This window comes from Canis lupus, chromosome 12 (assembly GCF_048164855.1).
Source record: "Canis lupus baileyi chromosome 12, mCanLup2.hap1, whole genome shotgun sequence".
NCBI lineage: Eukaryota > Metazoa > Chordata > Mammalia > Carnivora > Canidae > Canis > Canis lupus.
Window position 1 is genome coordinate 55,958,710 of NC_132849.1, and position 12,410 is coordinate 55,971,119.

Here is a 12,410-nt window from a genome sequence, read left to right on the forward strand (position 1 = left end):
GCCCTGAGCCCAGAGCAAGCCCTGCCTGCAGGCCTCCAGCTGCCCGCGTGTGACACGGCGAGGGCCGACTCCTGCTTTGGGTCACTCACAGCCGGTGCAGAGCCCAGCGCCGGTCTCTGAGCCTCTACATGTCTAGCTGCGTGGGCCTGGATGGCAGTGGAGGGAGCTCAACTACCCCCGCGTGGATTGGGATGGAAAGACAAAGCCCAGAGAGGGAAAGGACTTGCCTAAAGTCACAGATCCCTGAGCCATCAATCTGAAGCAAAAGCAATTGGTCTGTCATCCCGTCTCTGCGACCCACCATGACCCACCACCGTGCAAGACACAGGAGGAGATTAGCAAATGCTGGTTGTCTTTGTTTCTTCCCTCATCCCTCCCCTGTCCCCCACTCCCCTTCCTTCCCATTAAGATGAAAGCAATTAACAAGCACTCTGTACTTATTTTTCTGTGATTCCCACTGCCCCCCCCCCCCCGCCCAATTTGCTTAGATTTATAGACCTAGAATTTTCTCTTTTCATTCACGTCTGTAAGCGCACTCAGTAGGATTCTGAGATCCTTGCTCTGGCCCTCTTCCCTCTTGTCCTCCCACCCCAGACAGAGTGGGGGACAAACCTAAACAAATGACTTCCTACATCGTCTTCAGACTCTGCCGGGGCTCACACGGGGCTCCCCGCAGGATGGAAGGAGCACCCCCCCAGGAGCCAGGCGCCCTCCCAGTCGGGCTGCAGACCCCCGCAGCGTTGGCGGGGCCCGGCTGTGCTCCCCGGGAGGAGCTGGATGGCAGAGAAGGAGCCCAGGAAGGTGGAGGTGGCAACAGCAGGAGTTCCCCATTCGCAGTCGGGCTTTGGCAGCGTGAAATCGGTGGTTGGGTTGGCCAAAGACGAAAGTGGAACATTTGCCTACAAATTCCAGAGGATGGAAGCCATAAAAGCATGCTCAGTGCTGAGCCAATGAGAGCAGCGATCTTGCCTTCCTGCGGAGATGACTGTCAGGGAATCTTTCCCTCCCGGGGCCTGGGGAGGGGGCGTGGGAAGGTGTGAAGCAGAGCAGGGCTTGCCTCCGAGGTGGGTGAGGGAGACCCGGATTCCCACCCCGGCCTGTCACCTGCAGGCCAAGGGACCCCCCTGCACAGGCAGTCAGCTGACATCAGTGCCCCAGACCCTCTGCTCCCAGCTGTGTGACCTCGGGGAGGGGTGGGGGTGACTTAACCTTGGCAGATCTCCATTTGCTCACATACATAATGAGGATGATGACACCTACTTAGCAGAATTGTTATAAAAATTAGAAGTGATTAGCAGAGTCGGGAATGATTGTAGCTGTCCTGATTATTACTGTGCTCCTTCCAGAGGAGGGGGGAGGGCGGTTTGGAATCACCCCCCCATTGAAGTGGGATGGTCCTGGACAGGACCCTGGCAGGCAGCTCAGCAGTGGCAGAGTGAGCCTGGGCTTCAGCACAAGAACTTGCTGTATTTGAGTTGTGTGTCTGGAGGGAAGCACCCAGAATGCTCACCAGATGGGTGTTGTATAAATAGCATCTTTGCCACGCTGTGGTTGCTGCCCAAATTTCCTTACCAAGAACTAGGTTGTGTCTGCACTTCTCGGCACCCCCCACTCCGGCTGGGCGGCCCCTGGTCACCCTTGCACTTGTCCCCACGCCAGGGACTCCCCGAGCAGTGGGCAGCTCCCCTTGGCCGCCTGCTGGGCCACCTCTTCCATCAAGAGAGCAGCACCAGGGATCCGGCCTTGGCCCCGGCCCCATCCAAGTTAGCAGGCGCGTCTCCATCTGGCCCAGCGTCCTCTGTCTGGGACACGGCCACCCACACCCCTCTCCGCCGGTCCCCCTGCCAGCCGGGCTTGCGATGATTCAGCGCACCGGGCGCTGCAGGCCGCTCTGCTCCGAGGCCCGGAGGCCCGTCTGATGAGTGAGCAGGAAGTGTGGGCTGCACAGCCCGGTCCCCGAGGCCGCGAGGGCCCCCTCACATCCACGACGCTGGGGAAATGTCTCTCCTGTCATCATTTGGAGCCTTGTGAGCCTCACATTATCTTTGAGAGATGAAGCCCAGGGAGGCCCAGAGAGGGAGGCAGGCCGCACGGCCTCTGCTTCTGGTTTGGTTGCTGGGAACGGTGTGACTAGAGCATTCAGCTATACCTCTCAGACTCAGTTTCCTCATCTGTACAATGGGAGGAGTACCATCTGTCCATCTTCCTGGAGGAGCCTGTTGCTAGATGCAAAGGAGATGATCATGGGGCACCTGAGTGGCTCAGTCGGTTAAGCATCTGCCTTTGGCTTGGGTTGTGATCTCCAGGTCCTGGGATCGAGCCCCGTGTCGGGCTGCCTGCTCCATGGGGAGCCTGCTTCTCTCTCTCTTCCCTGTTCATGTTTTCTCTCTCTATCTCTGTTGTCATCTCTCTATCTCTCAAATAAATAAAGTTAAAAAAAAGCAAACAAAAAAAGGAGATGATGTGAAAGACCACTGCCAACTGCAAAACACCAATATTTAATTGTTATAAACTCACTTCCTCCCTGTGAAAAGATACTCTTTTATCCCCAGAATGTCCCTTTTAGATTTCAGGAGGCAGGGCTTGGGACCAGGACTTGGGAGATTGGAAGGAGACAGAAGGGTGAGGGTCTTAGAGCAAATGGGGGATGCATTCTAGATTTGTGGGGTTCCCTAAACAGAGAAAGATCTCTCTCACCTTTCCTGCTCCCACTCTCCCTACATCCCTCTTTGAGAAGATTCAGAGAGTCTGCTGTGGGTGATGCTAGAGACAGTGATGTGAAGTCTCCAAGGAGCTGAGCAAATGCAAATGCAAGCGGACAGGGAGGCAAAGCGCCACTGAAATACAGGGTGTGTGGCAGTGACTGAGCAGGCCGGCCTCGGGGAGCCCGAGGAGAGAGTGAAGAGGTCAACCTCGTGTGAGCAGTCTCTGGAAGCCTCGGGAGAGAGGTGATATCACTCACCTCTGTCTTAACAGAGGAGGAAACTCAGACTCAGGAAGGTCAAATGACTTGCTTCAGGTCATAAATCTGTACACGGTGTAGCCTGGACTCAACCCAATTGCATCTAGTTGCAAAGATGATTCTCTTTCCATTATACCATTTTGAGCAACTTTGGCTGCATGGGAGGAAGTATGATGCTATTAAAAAAAATCCTTTTTCCTGTATCAAGATTCTTGGAGAAAGGAGGTAATAATCCTCTTCATAACCTTCTGATTCACTAGCAAAGGCCTTTTATTCTGGGATCACCCCCCAAGAGTAAGCCTTTACCTTCTTCCATTAAGACTCCAGGGGTTATGAGATGGCTCTCCTGAGACGAACCTCTCCTCCTCACCGTCTTGCCCATTCACAGACCTGCTGCAGGCTCTGAGGGGCAGTATCTATAGGTCACAGGGCAGCCTCTTGAGCCCCCTTGAGGCTATACTACTCCCATTCTAACCAACCTAACCTCCCTCCCCCCAACTTGCTCCCAAGTTCACCCAACCAAACCTGGTCTCTGTTCTAATTTCCTGAGGTGCCATTAGCTACAGGCGCAAGGAGTAAAAAGAATGTAGCCCTTGGAGTCATGAGATCCCCCCTCAGTGACCCACTCTGCCATGAAAAGTCTGTTGACTTGAGAAAAGTCCCTGAGGTCTTTGAGCGGGTGTCTCTTTCTCCATAAAATGAAAGTGTTAACATTGACCGACAGGCTTGATGGGAAGCTTAAGCCATGTGATCACTGGGAGCGTAGGGAAGTAAAATGCTTCTATTATCAACATCGAGGGAAATCCACTGATAGACTTCTGATCTGGAATCAGCTCTTTTTGTTTCTTTTTTTTTTCTCCCAGCTTTACTGAGATATGATTCACATGTAACACTATCTGAGATGAAGGTGCACACCTGATGATTTGATGCACGTATATATTACAAGATGGTCACCACAGAGGGTTAACACATCCACTGCTCACATAGTTAACATTTTTGCGTGTGATGTGGACTTTTAAGATCTACTCTCTTAGCAACTTTCAAGTATACAGTACAGTTTTGTTGACTGTAGTCACGGTGCCGTATTAGATCCGTACAAGCTTCCAGTTATAAGCTCTTTTTCTTTAAAGATAGTACCATGTCGAATGCCTTCAATTCTATAAACTTCAAGCCACTTCTTTAGAAATGATCATCTTTCTGGCAGATGCCTCTTGCAGGACGCTTAAGCTCTGAACACATAAATCAGTTCAATCTCTGACCTGCCTACTTCTAATCAAGACGTCATTTTTCTCTTCTCCCTCCTCCTCTTCTCCTTCTCCAACTTTTCCTCCTCCTCCTCTTTCGCTTCCTCCTCCTTCTTCTTGCAAATTGCATTTCTCTTTTCTAATGAAGCGTCCCTCCTGATACTAGCTGGTTTGAGCCCAGGAACACAACATTTGGAATGAAGTTCCATGAATACATGCTGGGACATTTGGGCCCAATATCAAGAATGATCGCCTCCAGCAGTCTAGACTGTTGACTGGAGCTCCAAGGGGAAGTAGTGGTAGCAGTGCTGCCTGAGTCATTAAACATTCGGGCCAGGACCCAGGCATGGAGCGAGCAGCCTGTGTCTTCTCAGGAGAGCTCTCTGGCTGGCAGGGCCAGGCACTGCTGGATGATTTTAAGGGAGGCAGGCTCTGTCTCACATTTCTTTGAATCTTCCGCCTGTGTGACACTGCAGCTAGCTGTGGGGTTTTCTGTGTAGTTCCCCCAGAAGATTAGACAAAAGGGAGAAGCCATTCTTTGGTAGGTTCTTTATGTCTCCTGCTCAGTCTTTAAGTTCTAAGTTTACGTAGAAACTGAGGAAAGGGGATCACACAGCTCCACCCTCCTGTGAGAAGTCTGATATCTGGCATAGTTCACAGAACCATCTTAGCTCTATTGTGTGTCTTGGGGGAGAAAACCTGTATAATTTCCTTTCAATGTGGTAGTAAAAGGTCAGGAAGACAGGTTTAATTGCAGTGTCTGCCACCTTAGGCTGGAGACCAGACTTCCCTGAGCCTGTTTTCTCAGCTGCAGAAAATACATAATAATGTTGCATTTAATTGAAACCAAGCTGCCATTATTTTATGCATTTTTAAGAAAGAAAAAAAAACTGCTGCCAATTATACTGACACACTATTGACAATAAAATACATCCTGAAATCAGAGATGTTAGAGTGTTTAAAAGGAAAAAAAAAAAAAAGCATGTTAGAACAAATTAAATGTGGCACCTATCTCAGAGGGGCTCCTATGAAGATTAATCAAGATCATGCATTTGAAAGTGTTTTGAAAACTGTCAAGTACTACAGATATGCCGTTACGTGTAATACAGATAGCAACACTGCCATAGAAAAGCATGGGTTTTGAGATTGGCCAACCTAGGCTCACATTCCAGCAATGTCACATCCTAGCTGGGTGATCTTGGGCAATGTCTTTTACCCTGGTAGACCTCAGTTTTCTGCTCTGTAGAATGGAACTAGTGATCCCTGCTCTGCTTCTGTCATAAGTGTGAAATCACAAGTAGATGCAGGACATCCTTTTCCCAAAACTTTACTACCTGAAATTCAAATTTAACTGAGGATCCTATATTTTTATTTCTAAATCTGACAGCCCTGTATTAACCACAGGGATCAAAAAAAAAAAAGTGTAAGGTATCAGAGTGTTCTGGGTCAGAGGAGGGACACTTGGGAATTTTCAAAGGGCAGAATTGAAGATGAATTGATGATAATGGAGGTGAGGAATTCTTATAAGCCTTCTGGGGAGGGTGAGAGAGGGGGTAAGGGGGCAGTTCTGAAAGTCAGCATGGTGTGGTGGGGAGCCTGAGAGACAAGTAGGCAAGTAGACACCACCTCTGAAGGCTGAAAGCTTGGGTGGTAGGAGAATGCAGGCGGTGCTCAGCGCTGGTGTCATAGGAAAAGCCAGGAGAAACAGACTCCAAATAAATGTCTTTAACAACAACAACAAAAAAAAAAAAAAAAGAAAGAAAGAAAAAGAAGAAGAAGAAGAAGAAGAAGAAGAAGACGACTAAGTGAGTACTAGCTCCAAGAGGAGAACTCAAGAATTGCATTAAGAACATGTTCCAATGTTTTTCAATAAATGAAGGAAAAACTGTAAATTATTCATTTGTTACTTTTGTAAGATTTTCAAATCTATGATTTCTTTTTCCTATTTCATCTCCAGTTTTTATATCCACCAAAAGGTTTCTCCTCCTCCCTGGTAAGTAACTTCTTTTTTGCAAATGAGGTCTCAAACCACAGCAAAATTGCAAATGTAAAGCTCATTTCTCCTTTTCAGTTCCCACTGGATAGAATCCTAGGTCAGCTGCGGGCTTAATACTACTACCTTGTTCCCCGGAGAAGGTAGAGTTTGTGTGGCGCTGGGTTTGTTTTGACTTTAGGAGTTGCTAAATTCGGGTCTTTGATATTTGACCATGTTGCTGAGCTATTGAAATAGACTTGGATTTCAGTCAATTAGAAATGAATGGCATTTATATTTTCTCAGAACACCCTCATACCTGTGAATTGGGTAACCTGGGGTCACAGTTCCTGACATGCCAGTGGGGACACTGAGTCCCAGGGCCATAAAGTGTTAGCCCACGCTCCCAAAGTGGGTTGGTGAGAGCTGGATCCCGGCCCTGGGTCCCCACTAGCTGTCTTGGCACTTCAGTTAAACCATCTGGGCCTCATTGCCTCATCTAGGAAACACAATGAATACTGCCGATGTGCAGGGTTATTTGTGCAGATCCTGTGAGATAATATGTATGGAATGGTATTATAAACTGCAAAATGGCATATCAATATTAGCAATTCTTACATACTTAGTTTATGGGCAGAATTGGGAGAAGAATCTCCATAGTTTAGATGAAGCCTTTATTCCCTATTTTCAACACGCACACATCCTCCTGTAGGTAGAAGAACCAACTTTCCAAGATTAAGGCTTATTGCTATGTTGAGATTTCTATCCTTTTCTTTGGAGGCAAGGAAAGTTAACCATGACTTCTAGATGCCCTCAGACAAGGAGGGTGGTATGGGATAAGCCTCTTTGGTGACTGACAATCCACGTGCATATCATAAGGAGAAGCTTATAGAGAAAAAAAGATCTTTAAGGGCACTTTGAATATTTCATTATATTTGTATATTGAGGAAGAAAGCTATCCATAAAGAGGAAACTATTGAAAGCGATAGACATTCAACATCTTTTTCAGCACAATGTAAGTTTTGTTAAGAAAAACAGAAAAAAAAAGAATATGTTGGAAATATGAGAGCTTACTGCCAATGAACAAGACCAACTTCCAAAAACTACATGTGGAAAACAATATTTTCACTTAACCAAACAGGCATCGTTCTTCTAGAATTTGTATTACAAAAAATATGATCTAGATATGAACATTTAAAACCAAAATAAGTCTTACTAATCATGCAAACCAAGGCTTGTATTTTTCAGATTTTGAAAATACAGTCCAAATAGAAAGAGGTTTTGACAGTCCCTCATAGCAAAGAAGGGCAGAGCCAGAAATCTAGATTGCTTGGCTCTCAGGATCATTATTTTTCACATATAACAAGCCCTTTTTGCCTTTATGTGGAATTTGTGTGCATTCTCCTACTTGGAAAATAGAGAAGTTGCTTCTTTTCATTCCTCATCCAAGGAATGACAATGCAGTAATAATGCACCAGCATTATACCGTGGGTATCAAAATTATCTGAAGGTGACTCCTGTGTAGCAACTTTCTCAATGAAACTGTTCTCATTAACAATGAGTTCTCATGGTCCCCATACTCTTACTGAGAGAGCAGGAAAACAGTTCCCTCTGAGGAGAGCATGGTTGTGGCCAACCGTTCCTGTGGAGCTGGAAACTTCTAGAGTGATCAGTTGGCCCTCAGCATCGTTACCTTCTTCAACATTCTCCAGCTCTCAGTAGCCTGGCAGGCTCATTTGATACATGTTTTTAAATGTTTTTTTAAAGATTCATGTATTTATTTTAGAGAGAGAATGTGTGCATGCATGAGTCGGGGTGGGGAGGGACAGAGGGAGAGACAGAGGGAGAATCTCCATGGGGCTCGATCTCATGACCCATGAGATCATGATGTGAGACAAAACCAAGAGTTGGAGGCTTAACTGAGTGAGCCACCCAGGCACCCCTGAATCATGTCTTTAAAAGATCCTGGCTCTGTGTACTTTTCACAAAGTTTAAGTAAAGAACCATCCACGGTTGTAGAGATTGGCAAGAAAGATTATCTTCTGGTAAAACAAACAAACCTACACAAATTACACAAATGTCTCCTAGATAAAAGTGTCTGGGACAAACTAAACTCAGATCTCAGTGTAAGAAAAAAGTTGGTTACATCTTGGCAACTAGATTCTAGTATTAGACTAGAGTGAAACTCATGCACCCAATCTTTTCCTCCTCTTCCCCCTTTTTTTCCTTCTTTTCCTTCTCTTCCTTCTCCTTCTTGGGTCTTCTTCTAGCTACATGATCTAGGAATAGTGTAATGGTCATTCCATTTTGCCTTTATCTTGAAATCAAGGATTTGGGTCCTAGCTTTGCTATGCTTTAGTTTGAACTGCCTGGAAGCATCTGTAGAGTTAGTTAATATTAAAAAAAAATAAGTAGAATAAGGTGATAGGTTATCAAGTAATACTATATCAACTTAGAAAAAAAGTCATGTAATAGACTGTGATACCACAGCTTTGGTCTTTCCACTTGCACATTCTCAACTTTCTTTTTTTCTATAAAATTATTCTTCCATTTTTTTTTTGTAATGTTGGTGAGACTGTCTATCATGGTGCCCAGTCCCCTCCACTGGGGTTGCCACTTGAGCAATGGTTGGCTACTAAGAGTGTCCCTTTGTCCTTGGCTCTACTGATTCATTTAGAGATAAGCAAGGGACCCAAGGAGAAAGAATAATATTCTTCCCTGACATGGCTATATGCATATAGGGAGAGAAGATATTTCTTTCTTCTGGAAGTTATAAATCTTGGGCTGTTAACAGTCATATCATCACTATTGGAGGCCAATTAGGACTAATAAGCCAAGCAGAGATAAGCAGAATGGAGAAATAAAGAGGGAAAAGAAGGGAAAGCAAATCCTGATATTCTTGGTTAAATTCTCAGACCTAGACTTATTTGAAGCCAAACAGGAGGTGACAGCCCTGTCAGTTTGAGCTCATTGACCTGCCTGAGCCTAAACCTTGATGCACCCAAAATTTTCCAATAAATCATATTGTTCCTGTTATCAAAGTAATTTGAGTAGAGTTTTTGCACTTGTGGATGAAGATTTTCTGAATAATAGAAGCAGCTTGGATCAACTTAGTGGATTAATCAAAGGAATCTTGTCTTCAAGTGAAATTTTACATAAAGTCCTAGTATCAAGAGACAAAATGTCACCTCCAAAGGTGACATGGTAATGAGTGGAGGGAGAGATGTGGAGCCCAGCTTTGATCTCCTTTGCAGCCTCATAGTAGACCTTGAGGCATTTCTGTGGAACCCAAGTGCTTGAAGTAGCCAAGTTTAAAACCATATATGTGGTGTAGACTCTAGAGTTCACTAGATTATAAATTTAGTGAGGACATTGACCATATCTGTCTTGTTCTCTCCCATATCCCAGTGCTTAGCACTGTGGCTGGGAGTAAATGCACAAATAATTTTTTATGTAGAATGAATGATGGAGTCACTTCCTATTTTTATCTCCTTCACTAAGTGCCATATTTCCTTTCTTAAATATGAATTTCTTCCATAGCTGCTGAGAGGTTTTGCTGAAACATCATGTGCATAGAATCTAGCATGGTTCCCTTTTCACCTAGTCCTTCCAGAACTCTGTGGATGTTTGTTGCATTTAATCGATTACATATGGGACTTGGGATCAGGAGACCTGCTTCTCAGGCCCAGGTCCAGGATAGTGTGATTTTATGCACCTTCCTCTCTTCTCTGGGCCTTCATTTCCCCATCAGCAAAATGAAGGAGCTGAGTTGGATGAGCCTTGAGATTCTTTCCAAATCTACCATTCCATGGCTTAGTATAGAGCAGGATATTGATGACTCACTTAGCAGGATAAACAAGTTCTCCTAATGTGCAGTCTGCTAAAGTAATGAGCAATGAGCGGAACTCTTTCTAAACAGAAAAAAATTTTCACACCAGACAGTGTCCAAAACCTCTGAGGGTTAAATGAGGGGAACTATAATACTAAGCAGATGAATTCTCTAAAATAACATTGCAACACCTCCTGGCATTCCCATTCTTGTTTCCATAGGATCTCTCCTGAGCAGTTGAACTGCTATGCATGGGGACACCTGAGGTCACCTCCAGTCCTGGCCCTGCCCCTGGTCAGCCCAGAACCCTTTGCACTGTGCAATGTGCCCTATTGGGCACACGGAGCATCTAGAGACTTCCTAGGGACACCATGGATTCATCTACTGCCAATTGGTAGTCATGTTTCCTTTCTCTCTCCTCTTAGCACATGTTTGTTTTCAGAGATTCCAAGGGTTCATAAGAAGCAAATTAAGATAGAGAGACTGAAACTGCCTATCTAAAAATCACAGGAAGCCATCATTGCATGCCTTGAATGATTTATCCTATGTAAATATCACAATAGACAAATGAGGTAGGTAATATCATCACTAAATTACAAATGAAGGAACTGAAAACACAGAGAAGTAAAGCAACTTAGCATTCTTTCTGCTTCAAAGAGGAAGAGCCAAAATTCAGACCAATGGCATCTTACTCCCTTCTTATGTTCTCAACTCCATTATGTCTATAGGCATGGGAAGCCTTCTAGAAAAGAAGTTCTTTTCTAGTAAATGTGAGAAAATAAGCTCTCTGAAAAACAGAATGAATCTATTTTTTTTTTCCAACTGATATGATACTGGCCATATAAACTATGAGTTTTGGTGTAAGCAGATCAGTGTGTTAGACTTGGGATCCAGAAGGAAAAATGGCCCAAAAGGATAAGATATTGCCTTGAGCAATGCTATGTGAGAGGGTGATGTAGGATGGAATTTGCTCTAAACATTCCTGCACTGATCTTTCCCAATCTGGCCTGTCCCTTGTGATGTTCTACAATGTGAGCATCCTGAAACTACAGGGTGAGGCCCAGCTCTCAGCAAACCCAGTAACAAGAATTACATAATGTCTTCTGGCAGAAATTTTAATCCTAGCAAATCAAGAGAGGCTCAGACTTAGAGACATCTTTCCGGAGTGTCTTTCTAGACAACCTCAGTCCCCAGGGAATTGTCTCTCTTCATTAAGCTTCTATATTCTCTGGCAGGTTGTGCCACCATGTCAATGCCAAGCACACACTCATTGGGACTTTGAAGGGACTGTGAGATGTAATCAGATAAAATCTGTGTCTATGCCTGTGACAAAATTGATCCTGAAAACATTGCTTATTGTATTACTGTATGCTCTTTATAACACCTGAGAAAAAAAATTGTCAGAGTTTGATGACAGGAAAAGTGTGTTTTTCATGATTAATTCATGAATTTTATTTACTCAGACACAGTGCATTTCATAACAAATTGTTTCAGCTTTGGGCAGCAGTAGTGGAGAGCATTCCGGTCTTCTACGGATAGGCCTTCTGATCACTCTATCTAAAAATACTTATCAACTTTCTTGCCTCACAAATTGTTACTCATCTTTCAGGACGTGTGGTCTGGCCATTTTTTTTTTTTTTCCAGTGAGTCCTTCTTTACCTCCCCCTAGGCTAGGTCAAGAGGCCCCATAATGCCTCCAGCTTATCTATGTCATAGTAATTCTCAAGAAGCATTGTGACTATCTAGTTTCTTGTCAGCTTCCCCAGCATACCTTGAGTTCCTTCTGTGCAGGAATGATGTGTTCTTCGTGTATGCATTTTCTGAACAATGCATGATGCAGAAGAAGTCATCAGGGATATTTGCAGATTTAATCTCCGACTGAATGAATATACAAAGGAAGGTAGAAAGGGAGGAAATGAAGAGAGTGGGAGGTCAGAATTAAATTTATGTTCAATTCTAAAAACGATTACCCTAGAGTTTTAAGCTATTTACTTTTTCTTCCTCTATCCTTTTATTCTTTGGTTTCTTTTTCTTAATGTTGTATAAAATATTTTATTAAGAAAGGGTAGAGGCATGCCTGAGTGGCTCAGTTGGTTAAGCATCTGACTCTTGATTTCAGCTCAGGTTGTAATCTCACGGTCCTCAGATCCAGCTCCAAGTAGGGCTCTGTACTTAGTGGAGAGTATGCTTGAGATTCTCTCTGTCTCCCTCTCCATCTGCCCCTCCCACCCTGAGGGCTCTCTTTTTCTAAAACAAAGAAAAAAAGCAGAGTGATAAAAGTAAATTTGTAAGTATGTGTAAAATCTATCTTTGTAAGTATAGTGATTTAGCTATAATAATACCAATATAATTGACAATTCTACTAAACTCAGGACTCAGTATAGCCTAGAATCACAGAGATAC